Below are 13,050 nucleotides of genomic sequence, written 5' to 3' on the forward strand. Positions count from 1 at the left end.
AACAATTTCTTTTCTGAATTTCTCTCTGATTCGGAATTTTTTAAAAAAGTTTTTTAATCTATTAGCAAACTGTGTATACGAATTTTCATTAGTAGTTTTTTCGTGCTTGCTAAATGTAAAATCATACACAGGTTCGTCATATCCTATAAGCTATTTGCCTGCAACTTGTTAGTAGCCTCAATTACTGTGAGGGGCGAATAACGCTTTAAGGACAGCATGATCACACATGCTTTAGCCTGTCATTAATATTTTTGAATTTTTTCTTTATTTCACAGAAATTACAAATCTGTAATTTGAGAATAACAGGTTTTTAACAATTTAGAGAATTATTCTATTGTTTTCTCTACCTATAGCTTTATTCAAATAAGGTTTACACGGAAGAATACAACGAGCACACAGGATGACTAACAGACAAATACGAAAGAAAATAAAAATCAGAATACATTGAAGGTGATAAAGATTGTCTAATCTAGCTTAGCCAGACATGGAAAGGGTCCATAAATTAATGTAGCTATCAGTCAAATGTTGCAAGCTGGCACCTGCTTGAGCAATGAAGCTGTCCATCAGATGGGACCCACTGTGCAGATATTCTAGCTCGAAAAGCAGGCCAATTGACTTCATCAGATGGCTGACTGATCACAGCTCATAGAACTGGTGGACAGGTACCTAACTTTTTTCTACCTGCACATTTGTGGACCACCTGATATTGAGGCAGGGGTTAAGATAATCACCCCCGTCTTCTACGTTGGCAGATGTAGCAGCATGTCGACGGCTGGGATTGATGCACACTTGGAATTAGCTAAAATCTTATAAATATACATGACAAAGCAGCACTGCATAGAGAAAAATAAAATAAATTCTTTCAAGAGGAGCCGTACGATTTGATTAAAAAAAATCACATGTGAGGATGAAGTCCTTCAAAATCTTCGTGTGTTATACTGTGAATTTTCTGAGATTCTACAGTTACTTTAAGCTGCCATCATTCAAGGTTATTGCAACTGGAGCAACTCCATACATGATTGCCTTGAGCTGCATTTGGACATGAGATCATGGTCTATAATGTAGAGAAACTGAATGAAATAAGCATGAAGCTACCAAAGAGGAATTATATGATCCTTGAACCAAAACTCTGCAAATCAAACTCGGGCTGTCAGTTCTAATGAGCGGCACCCACGGTCTGGAAATCAAGAAAGTTGGTCTGTTTCGCTCCACCGGAGATGGATGATGCCTAGAAAATCTTTACGATGAGAAAATGATAACCCTGCCAATTCCGGTGTATGTCAAACCACCACTTTCTCTAAAAGCTGAGCCATTAGATAATGTCATATCAATGTATATCAAGGGACTCTAACACTCACTCTAACAGAAACATATTGACAAGAGTAAAGGGGCACTCACATATCAAGAGACTTCAACACCCCCGCATAAGAATATACTGACGAGGGTGGAGGGCCACACACCGTAGATACATCGGGCTTGATTTCCCAGTCCTGGGCTGGACTTGATTTTCGTGGCTCTCTTTGGGAAAATATAATACCTAAGTATATTTGTTGCTCTCAAGATTCGAACACTCTAGCCTACAAATTAGACAACTCAGTAGAGAAATATAAGTTCACATCCATCTTAAATCAAAGTCCAAAGATTAGTAGACGGCATGTTCCAATCGAAGATTTTATTTTTTTTTCCTTTTGGCGTGACCCACAGATTATGGTGCACAATATACCAATGATCTGGATAATCGTACCATGGTCCTAATTGTATTTGTTTATAAACCTTACACTTTCATCCTGTACAAGAAACAGACAAAATTCATCAAGTTACAAACAAACATAAAATAAAAGCTTGTTGCACTATAAATATCTTTATTTTACGGTGATACCAAGCTTGTTGGTGAAAACCATCTCTAATACTTGGTGGTGAATTTTCTGATCATAGAGACAAGATGCTTAACAGCTTATTCTTGACATTTATCTTGAGTTCTTCTTGAATGATTCAAAATTCATCATTAGTATTTTGCTAGACCAAATGAAAACTCTTTTAATTTTACTTTTGAAGAAAGGCCCAAACTATCTATTATTTTATGGGATTTTTTCGTATAACCACGCCATTTCTAGATAAAGCCCCTCTTTCATATGGACTAACGCCAAGTCGCCAAGGGAAAGAAACATGCTGTTAGCTTGTCTAAATAACGGATTTACCCAACACTTTTTATTTTTTACTGTTATTGCTTGCAAGGGGTAGACCTGCGTAGGATTCTTTGAGGCCCACCTTTATGTACGTATGTGATCGACTCTGTCCATCCATTTTGTGATCACATTTCACGTCATGAGCCCAAAAATTGGCCAGATCTGAAGCTCAGATGGATCCCATCATAGAAACACTTGTGATGGAACGCCTACCATTAAAAACATGTTGGGGCCAAGAAAGTTCCTATCGACCAAGCTAATTTTGAGACTTTCCTTTGGCCTTATCAACTGCTTGGATGGACCTGATAAATATCAGGTTGGGCCCTATGAAGTTACCGATGGTGGGTGTAAAAACGGAAGCGTATTGGCTGGTATACCTCACACCATCTATATGTGTTGACGTCACCTAGTTACGTGGGTCTGATCATGAGGTATGTATTACATCCAAACTGTCCATCCATTTGATGAGCTAGTCTTAAGGCTTAAAATGAAAAATAACATAGATCTAACTATCAAGTGGACCACACTGCAAAAAGCAGTGGGGGATTGAACATCTACCATTGAAACCCTTTTTGGGGTCACAGAAGTTTTGGATCAATATGAAATTTGTTTTCGCTCTTCATTCAGTTCTTTTTGACCTTATGAATGGATTGGACGGAAAATAAATGTTGTGGTGGGCCCTATGAATTGTTTAACAGTGAAAATCATCATCCCAGCTGCTATTTGTGGTGTGGTCCAGATGATTTTTAGATATGATTCATTTTTTGGATAATGCTCTAAAATGATCTCTAAAAATAGATGAAAGGTGTAGATGTAATAAATACATCACTTTGGGGCCCATGTAACTTTGAACTCCTTTGAACAACTCGGAGCTCGAGTAGCGTCGATGCTCGTCTTTGCATGACACGTGCCTATCAGCTAGACCCCACCGCAAATAGCAGCGGAGATAATGATTTTCACCGTTAAAAAATTCATAGGGCCCACCATCACTTTTATTTTCCATCTAATCTGTTCATGAAGTCAAAAATACTGGATGAAGAGGAAAAACAAATTTCATATCGATCTAAAACTTTTGTGGCCCCAAAAAGGGTTTCAATGGTAGACATTCAATCTCTCACTACTTTTTGTAGTGTGGTCCACTTGATAGTTATATTTGTCTTATTTTTCTTTTCAAGCCTTAAGACAAGCTCACCGAAAGGATGGGCAGTTTGAATATAACAGGTAACTCGTAACCAGACCCACAAAACTTGTTGACATACATCAGCTATATGGCTGATGTGAGGTACACCAGCCAAATCCGCTTCCTTTTGCAAGAGTTCTGTGGAGGCAAGGTGGGGCTACCTTGATTTATTTTTGAGAAATCCACTTTGTCCGATATCATGTTAGGACATGGGATCAACGTTGAGGTGGATCAAAAAAAGTGTGCCACAGGAGAGAAACATGAGAAAAGAAATACCAATTGTTGAAACCTTCTTGGGCCTCACCTTTGTGTTAATATGATATCGCAACCGTTTATAAGATCATTCTCACTGTGATGAGCTGAAAACACAAAAAACCTTAGTCTAATACAAAACTTTTATGGCTATACTAATGTTTCAACAATGGTCACTTAATCCCCATTGTTTTTTGGCCCACTTGAGTTTAGGATCTGCCTCATTTTTAGCCTCATGTCCTAAAATGGTCTAAAAAACTAGATCGGGATGAATTTCTCATAATCATTAAGGCCCGTTGTTAAATCTGAAATCTAAAAGCTTGAATCCGAAATTTGAAGTCAAATAACTTGTTTGCTTTTTGGTAATTATGGGAGAAGTCTGAAAATTAAGTATCAAATTTAAAACAACGTGTTTGTTAATAAACATCTGAAATGTCTGAAATATGTTAATTTGATGCATTTGCCCATATTTCCAATTTGGAAATGTTTTATATTATAAAGAAATTATTTTTTTATTAAATGAAAATAAAATTATTCTATTAAATTCAAATAAACTAATTAATTAAGAGAAAGTTAAAATATCATTATTCATAAAAAATAGATAAATTCCTTATGTTGCCCCACGAATATTTCAAGTCAGGACGTTCAATCCTCACGTTTTAGGCCCACTTGGTTATTGGATCCACCTCAGTTTCAGTCCCATGTCCTAAAAGAAACTCATAAAACTGATGGGCAGGGTGGATTTGTCACAAATATGAAGGTGGGCCCCACCTACGTTTCCAGCACAAGGAATTCTGCAAAGTGGCTTTAGCAGTAAATTCGGCATATGGACGGACACGGATTTCCTAACGAAAGCCTTTCGCATAAAGTTCCAGCATAAGGATTTTAGGTGGGGCCCACTATGATGTTTGTAAGAAATCCAACACATCCATCCGTTTTCGAGTTCATTTTAGGACATTCAACCAAAATGAGGAGTATCCAAAACTCAAGTAGGCCATACAAGATGAAAAAGGGGGGAAATGAATGCCCACTATTGAAACCTTCTTAGACTCTACCTTAATGTTTATATTCCATCCAAACTATTTATAGGTCATTTTGACTGAGATAAAGTGAAAACACCGTGAACTTGAGCCGATACAAAACTTTTGTGGCCATATAAATGTTTCAACGTTGATAAAAAAAAAATTCCCACTATTTCCTATCATGTGGCCCATTTAAGTTTTGGATGCATCTTATTTTTAGCCGCAAGTTCTAAAACGAGCGGACTCGAGGCGGATTAGATAATTACAAGTTGAGTAGCGAGACTCACTATTGAAGTGACGTCACCAAGTTTTGTGGGACCCACCATGATGTATGTGTTGTATCCACACCATCCATCCATTTGGAGATATCATTTTAGGGCATTAGACAGAGAATTACTTAGATCAAAATCTAGAGTGGACCCCACCACAGAAAAAAGTGGGAAGAGTGATGCCGACCACCGACGAAACCTTCCTAAGGTCTACTATGATGTTTATCTTAGATCCAACGTGCTCATAAGTTAAGACGGACATGAAAGAAGGTAAAAATACAAATTTCAGCTTGATCGAAAACTTTTGTGACCCTTAGAAATTTTTAATGGTGGATGGCAGTTGTGGGGTCTACTCGAGCTTTGGATTTGACTCGTTATTTGCTTCATACACTAAATTTATAACACCAAATGGATGGACGGTGTGGATACAACACATACATGATGGTGGGTCCCATGTAACTTGGTGATGTCACTTTAGTAACGATTCTCGCTAATCAACCTGTCAGTAGCTACTCCGCAGATGTGGATTTCCTATGAAAGCCTTTCGCAGGAAGTTACTGCGCAAGGATGTTGGGTGGGGCCCACCATCGTGTTTGTAGGAAATATACTCCGTTTATCCATTTGGTGAGCTCATTTTAGGACAAGCAACCAAAAAAGAGGTGGATATAAGACTCAAGTGGGCCACACGAGAGGAAACAGTGGGGATTCACTGAGAACCGTTGAAACATTCTTATGACCATAAAAGCTTTGTTTCAAGCTATTTTTTTTCCTACTCCGCGTCCTTCGGGGGAAATCCGCGTTATCGGACGGATGCGGATTGGCTGGTGTACCACACACCAGCTATGTAGTTGATGTGTTGATGTCAGTAAGTTCTGTGAGTCACATCATGAAGTATGTGTTATATCCAAACCGTCCATCCATTTTTCGAGCTTGTCTCAAGGCTTGAGCCAAACAATAGGGCAGATCTAAGGATCAAGTATACTAGAATGCAAAAAGCAGTTGGGGATTGAACGTCTACCATTGAAATCCTTTTTGGGGTCACAGAAGTTTTTTTCCCTCTTCATCCAGGTATTTGTGACCTTATGAACAGATTGGAAGGAAAATAAATATTATGGTGGGTCGTATAAATTTTTTAACGGTGAAAATCATTGTCCCCGCTGCTATTTTTGGTGCAGTCCATTTGAGCTTTCGATATGATTCATTTTTTGGCTAATGCTGTAAAATGATCTCGAAAAATGGATGAATAGTGTGGATATAATAAATACATCACTGTGGGCCCGTGTAACTTTGATCTCCTTTGAACGGTTCGCACAACTCGGAGCTTGAGGAGCGTAGGTGCTCATCTTCCTACCACACGTATCTGCCCTGCCACCAACCCCATGGCTGGTGGTCGGGGCTATGTGGGCCCCATCATGATGTATGTGTTTCATCCATTCCGTTCATCCATTTTTACTGTTCATTTTAGGGCTTCATAAAAAAAATAAAAAATAAAAATAAATAAAAAATGAGAGCGATATAAATCTCAGGTGGACCACACCACAGGAAGACAATGGTGATTGGATATTCACCATTAAAATTCTACTAAGGCCCACTATACTGTTTATTTGACATCCAATCTGTTGATTAGGTCTTACTAGCCAGACGAAAGGAAAAAACAAAGATCATCTTGATCCAAAACTTTTATGCTCCCGAAAGGTTTTTAATGGCCGACTTGAGTTTTATTCAATTTCCATTGATTTTTATGGTGTGGCTCACTTGAGTTTTAAATATACCTCATTTTTGGGCGCATGCTTAACAATGATTTGAAAAAGTTGATGGACGGTGTGGATCAAACACATAAATCATGGTGGGGCATAAATAAATTTCACATGTTAAAAGTCCATTTTCTATCAGGCAAACAATTTAAAAGAGAAAAAATATTCGTAGTAAGGGTAATTTTAGAAGCAATTTTTTTATTTTTTTTTTGATAGAAAAATTAACAAAGGCATTCAGCGTTCACCGTTAAGCCAGACTCCCATTGCCGAAAGAATTCAGCGAAATATCACGGAAAATCACTTAGCACTTTTCTAATTTAAGTGTTAACAAACAACTTTTATTACCAAGTGTTAATTTTAAAAGTTAACAAACAGGCCCTAAGTAAGCCCCACCTAGCTTTCTAGGACATCCGTGTCCCCATTGATGCACAAGTAGCCATGTTGCTACTGCGGTAGTTTATGGCCCCCTCCATGTGATCTATTTTTATCCACACCTTTCATCCATTTTTCAAGATCATTTTAAAGCATGAGTCTAAAAATGAGGGAGATCAAAGTCTCTAATGAACCACACCATAGAAAATTAATGGTGATTGAACACCCACCATTAAAAACTTCATAAGGCCTAATGTAATGTTCATTTGCCATTCAACCTATTGATTAGTTGACAAAGACCTGAATGAAGGGCAAACACAAATATCAGCTTGATTCAAAACTTTTGTGGCTTCAAAAAGTTTTTAATAGTGGGCATTCAATGACAAAGTTTAATATAATGCAGCGAACCTGAGATTTTGATGGAAAGATGGAAGGCTACAGTGAACCACACCACATGAAGTAGCGGTGACAATGACCCATTCCTAAATCCCACCGTGTTGTTTATTTACCATCCAACCAGTCATAAGGTCATAAAACTGAATGAATGCAAAACATGAATATCAGCTTGATCCAAAACTTTTATCCGAGCATCGGATCATTCTTATTCTTGCGTTCATCGTCTAAAATGATTTGCCATATATATATATATATATATATAACACATACATCACTATAGCCCCACGGAGCCGCTGACAAGACCGTCCGTCTTTAGCTAGGTACCCACGTTCAAGGTAATTACCATGGGGCCCACACATGCACTGGATACACGTCCCACACAGGTGCCGCATGGCACGTGTGCTGGGTTGACGTGCTCTAGAGGTAACGTGCGCGAATGGTCTTTCAAACTTCACTATCATTACTCTTCTAAGCCGCCGTCCCGTCTCTCCGAACCTCTGTTTAAGGCCCCCTTCCATCCACCCAGAAACTTCCACCACAGATCTCTCTCTCTCTCTCTCAAGAAAAGCCACGTACTGGGTCTTGCAGAGAATCAGGTCAGCAATCAGCACTGCACGCCTAAAGGCCCGTTTGGCCGGGTGGATTGGAAGGGATTGAATGGTAATAGGGTGGATGGCATGGATTTCTAGGTAATTATGGCGTTGTCAGTGGATTGTCTAGAGATCCATGGGATTGCTATATCCCTGGATTGCTAAATCCGGTCTGTTTGGCACGCCCGGCTAATCCCGGGATTAAACCTTCTCATCCCTTCCAATCCCTCAAACCAAGCACGTCCGGGGCAAATTTGAACGGTTTAGGGTGGATTGGATGGGATTTAAAGGTAATGATGGTGTTGTCAGTGGATTGTCTTAAGATCCATGGGATTGGGATCACACCACCGACTCTGTTTGGCACGCCCGGCCAATCCCGGGATTTAACTTCCAATCCCTTCCAATACCATCCAATCCCTTCCAATCCGACCGGCCAAACGGGCCCTAAAATTACGTAGAATGATGGTCAGAGCGCACAGGGCTCACTGAGAGCCGTGCGCCCATTATCTCCCCATCTTAAGGGTTGGCGGGAATCTAGTAGCATTTCAAAGTTTGGAATTTTCAAAAATCCATTTTGGAATCAGTAGTGTTGAGATCCCCAGCCACCGTTTATGGATTGGGAGAGATGTCTGGGTTCTCGGAAGGCCATACACATGGCCAATCAGATTGCCGGGATCTTCCTTTCCTTATCTCTCTTTGTAGAAGAGACGATGGAATTGAGCTTCTGTAAGTGGTGTTGGATAAGGGACCCAGCTCTATAATTTGAAATCCATCAAAATTCCTCCCTGAAATGCTCTGGAATTGGAAATCCCAGTTCCTCTAAGGGCCTGTTTGTTTTTCAAAGAAATGGAAAATACCTGGGAAATAGTAATTATTACAGTTTCACTGCGTTTGAAAATTCATGGGAATTTGTGCCTGTCAAACTGGTTCAAGAGATGTTATTTTAATTTTTGAACTGCAAGGTAATTCGAATCATATATCCATTCCGTCAGTCTGTTTTATTACAATATTTTAGAGCATAAGACAAAAAATGAAGCGGATCCAACACTCAAGTGGCGCACGCCAAAAGAAAAAGTGGCCCTTCAAAGTTTTTAACGGTAAGTATTCGATTCCCTTTTTTTATCACGTGATCCAATTGAGTATTGGATATGCCTCAATTTTTTACTCAGGATGAACGGTGTAGAAAAGCGCAATGCATCATAATGGGATCCACAGATATTTTGTAATATTCTTGATTTTAGTAGCAAAAAGTAAGTAGTCAAATCAGGTTACTTTATTATAGTGCGTATCACAGCAGTAGCACGCCACTACACGAATATCTGGATGTATCACAAATTAGTTTGGCCCACTGGTGCACCCGATCACACTATCCAACCATCGAGATAATCTCGACCCTTGATTAATAAGGCTCACATTACAGAATTCTTACAAGCCGTTGATCTTATGGGGTGACATGTGAATGGGCGGTATCGTAGTGATCGGTACTAAGATTGTAATCTGATCCACTGCTATCCATGGTACTTTGTTTTTTGTTTTGTTTTGTTTTGTCTTTTAATTCTTACATTGCTACAATCTTGATGTAGAGCGGTTCTCGGACACTTTCATGTCCAAGATGGACCAGAGAAGACCCGATCGGAGGTGGAAGTGATCCTGACCGCAGGACCCTGAAGGATCTGAGTCTCCCCGGATTTCGAGTGCGATTTACTCATACAACGCTGTAGTTGTGGCCGCTGCAACGAAAATGTCAAGCTCTGGGCTGGTTTCTTCCCAGACGATCAGTATCTCTTAGCAGCGAAGCTCTTTGACAAGAACTTCACAAGAAAATACATTGCAGAGAAATGCATGAGGCTTAAAGAAAGAAGTGAAATGCTTGCATCAGGCATGCAAAGGGAATTGGATGCTTGAAGAGCAATGCCGGTTTGTTTTGTTGAGTAAAGATGAGACATCTTTTAAGCTCTAAAACATTCAAAAGGAGAGATGGAATAGTGGAAGAAAATACTGTATGAGGTTGACTTGAACATATATCCAGGTTCCTCTTGCATGAGAGATACTTGAAACTGCAATGCAATAACTCAGCGCCTTTGTTGATTCAATCCAACATAGCCGAAGCAGGCGCAGATCGATCAGAAATTTGAAGAAAATGTCATTACCCAAATGGGTTTTCTGATTATCAGCTGGGGAACGCGATCTGGAGCGTTGATCTAGAGTAAAGACGTGCATTTCCCTCTTTCTTAGTTTTATGTTTTTCTGGTGTTTGCTTGCTTAGTGTAGAAGTAACACTTAATCCATAAGCCCAAAAATGAAGCAGATCGAAATCTCAGGAAACAAGGGTGATTGAAGGCCCACCATTAGAAATATCAGATTGCTTGCCTACTGATATTTGTGTTTTCCCTTAATCTAAGTCTTTCTACACTAAGCAATTTACTCATCCAAATCAAGAAGGTGCTGAGTCATTGCATTGTAGTTTCAAAGTTCTCTCCTGACATCTTAGCAAAGCACATGTGTAACCAATCTGCAGGATCGGTGCAGTGGCAAGAGGAACCTGGAAAGATGTTCAAGCCAACCTCATACAGTATTTTCTTCCACAATTCCATCTTTCCTTTGAATGTTTTAGAGCTTAAAAGGTGTCTCATCTCTACCCAACAAAACAAACTGGCATTGCTCTTCAATCATCCGATTCCTGCCCTTTGCATGCCCAATGCAAGCATTTCACTTCCTCTTGCAGTTCTCTACAATGTAGTATCTTGTGAAGTTCGGATAGCGTTGCCGCTAGGAGATACCGAGGCTGGCAAGAAACTAGTCCAAAGCTCAACATTTTCATTGCAGCAGCCACAACTACATCGTTGTATGAGTAAATTGCACCGACTCGAAATCTGGGGAGACCAAGATCCTTCGATAGACTATAGGCAATCTGAACTTGGTTTTGAAGATTTTCATAATCTTCCATCTCGATCCATTACAGCTTCCACAATGCTAACAAAGCCTGGTGTCGTGTCAAAGACAGTGCCTGAGTAGATCTAGTCGCTTACCAGATGGATTCTGTCTGCCACAAGAAATCAAAGGAGCATGTTGAGCTCAGTTCGGGTTGCTGTTGTGCCTAATGGGTTTGAGGGATTGGGGATCAAGAACCCTTTTAACTCTCATCTTATGCTTTTGGGCCCGGGTGTTTGTGGGGTAAGTTTTATGGGAGAAAAGGAAGAGTTACAAATTTGAGAAGGTTTTTCTTGCACCCATGATGAGTTGGTTAAAAAGGGCTGCTTCTTCTTGAAGGTATAAGATTCAAGAGTTTCAATGCTTTTTTAAGAGATGCTCAATAATACTTGAGGTTCTTCTCAAAGTACTCAAAGTGAAAATGTTTATTACTACCCTATGCAATAGTAAGTGGATTTTCTTTTTTCTTTTTTCTTTTTTCTTTCTTCATCTGGGTTTCAAAAGAATTTTGTTGTGTTCTTGAAAAAGTTACTTCATACTTATTTTTTGTAATCTCCACCCGCTGTAGTGGATTATTTCTTTGTCGGGATGAATCAGGAATGTCTTGTAATTTTTTAGCGGTTTGTGGACTTTTTTCTAGTATCTTTTTTATTTATTTATTGTACACGATTCTTGCATGGGTTATGGAAATCAAGTAGCATTTGATTTTGGAGGTGAATTATTTGGGTGGTGGTTCCAGTTGCATTATCGATCATGAACCATTTTTTTCTATCATTGAGAATTCCTTTCCAAGAACTGAAGTTCTTGAAAGCAGGCATGCAATGATAATCTTGAAATAGCCCAATTTCTTCTAATGCTGACATGTTTTCTCATTTGAACATGGTCGCAACACGGCAGCCTGCTAGCCACGACTTAGTGAGATCAAAAGAGAGTTGAAAGAAAATAACGATGCACCATTCACATGGTGCCCCACAAGATCATATGGCCCCGATCACCAACTTTTGATGCTGCACATTCACATGATGCCCACAAGATCAATGGCCTCAATCACCATAAACATTCGCCATGTGTATGACCACACCGTATGCTAGCATTTTCCAACTGAGAGTCACATAACGCATCTCTCACAATCAATAAAAGGTGGGTGGGTATCTCAGTCTAGCCAATCCTCTTAAGATGGCGATATAATTGTTGGGAGTCGTGGAAACAAATCCGAAGTAGAATCAAACAAGTCAAAGTTAAACACAAATAAAGCAACATAGAAAACACAATTTTATGTGAGAAAACTATTATAGGAAAAAACTGCGGCACAAAGCAACGAACAATCCGCTATGAAAACGAAAGTATAAGAGATTAGATGGACTCACGGATGCGAAAAATCCTAGTTTCCTCCTTTCCAAACCCTAAAAATGATTTTGTTCTCCTTGTTCTCTACCATAATCCATACACCCATATATATAGTGTTACACCCAGAATAGGAAACAAATCATCAGTTACGCAAAACCATGTACGCCGTCGATCAATTCGTTGATCTAAGCTTCGATTGATCGACATTGATCGAGCACCCCTCGATCGATTGAGCCTCTATGCTTGATCAATCAAATATGATCAAAAGTGTCTAATGAGCAAACTAGAAAATTTGGAGAATTTCGATTAATTGATCAGTTTAGTCAATCGATCAATGATCCCTGTTTCAGGATAAATTAAAGGCACCCGATTTCAATAATCTCCATCTTAGCTTTAATTTCCTTGCTCCACTACTCCAAGCTTCATCATCCATCTCTAATTATCTCTATCATAATATCAACATCGTCATCATTTTTCATGCACGCTCCATTTTTATCAAACATTTGCAAAAGCCTAGAGAAGTTTAATAGAATTTGAACTTCTCTGCAGGAACCACCTTTATAAGTATATCCGTCGGATTCACGCTCGTGTAGATCTTCTTGAGACTAATATCGCATTCTTCTGGCACATGTCGGATAAAATGATGATGAACATCAATATGTTTAATACAATAGTGATATATCAAATTCTTTTTCAAATTGATCGTGTTTTCTCTATCACAATTAATCAACATGACCTCCTGCTGAAGCTT

General features: G+C 39.2%; 1 pseudogene; it reads right to left on the minus strand.

Moving 5' to 3' along the window:
• Positions 1-10,471: 10,471 nt before the first annotated feature.
• Positions 10,472-11,815, minus strand: LOC131228900 (1-aminocyclopropane-1-carboxylate synthase CMA101-like; annotated as a pseudogene).
• Positions 11,816-13,050: the final 1,235 nt, after the last annotated feature.

Source organism: Magnolia sinica, chromosome 16 (genome assembly GCF_029962835.1).
Source record: "Magnolia sinica isolate HGM2019 chromosome 16, MsV1, whole genome shotgun sequence".
Taxonomy (NCBI): domain Eukaryota; kingdom Viridiplantae; phylum Streptophyta; class Magnoliopsida; order Magnoliales; family Magnoliaceae; genus Magnolia; species Magnolia sinica.